The sequence below is a fragment of the Anoplopoma fimbria genome, chromosome 7, assembly GCF_027596085.1.
Source record: "Anoplopoma fimbria isolate UVic2021 breed Golden Eagle Sablefish chromosome 7, Afim_UVic_2022, whole genome shotgun sequence".
NCBI lineage: Eukaryota > Metazoa > Chordata > Actinopteri > Perciformes > Anoplopomatidae > Anoplopoma > Anoplopoma fimbria.
The window spans coordinates 17,308,172-17,309,095 of NC_072455.1; positions in this window are offsets into that span (position 1 = coordinate 17,308,172).

Here is a 924-nt window from a genome sequence, read left to right on the forward strand (position 1 = left end):
AGAGGGAACCCATACACGTCAGCACAGTCTTTGGATGTGATGTGGAGCTGTGCTGTCTATATACTGTCATTTCCTCCATCGTATCTGAACAGCTTTCACTCTGATATGATAAAAGAAATACACTTTAGCTTGACTAAATTTAACATATGGATGATGACAGAAGGAAATAATCAATTTTCCTTGTCACAAGCTGTGAAAATGTACCCTCTATTTACACACACATCGTACAGAGATTGTTTTATTAAATAATAAGCAACGATCCATACCTTCACATTTTCTTCGCAGACTTTGATAAGAGTATCCTTTAGTGCGAGGAAATAGGTTCCAAAATATGTAATTGAACGCTTAATAAAATTGATATAGGGTGGTGTTTGCACCATTCCAAAAAGGTTAGTCATTGCCCTGATAGTAAAGTGATGTTATTGCATAAAAAAACACTAAAAATGATGGCAAATATATAGCTAAAGCCCGCAGATTGTAGAGAAAATAAACAAAAAATGATGAAAAGGTGTGCCATCCTTTTTTCTACAATAGCCCGAAAATATGATGTGATCGAACTATTATGCATACATACACAATGGTATTTTCACGTTTTTAAAATAGATAATTAAAGACTACACCCATGTGGTTTATCCTTTGGATTCATTATATATGATATTTAAGGACATTTTCTGGAGACGTGGACATTTATTGTTCTCAAAGTAAGTCTCCCATGTTTATTAGGATCCCATTGCTCGAGTATGTTCGGCAGAGTGTTTAAACGCAACTTTTTCCTGACAAACCACCAGTTGCATGCAACGCCTGCAGGCGGGTCCCTGCGTCGTGACGTTTCTTCAGCGGGCTGGACTCAGGGAGAACTCAGATGATGGGGATTATAGAGCGGTGTGTTGGAGGTGTTTCTTGCAAAGTGCTGCTGGTCCAGAT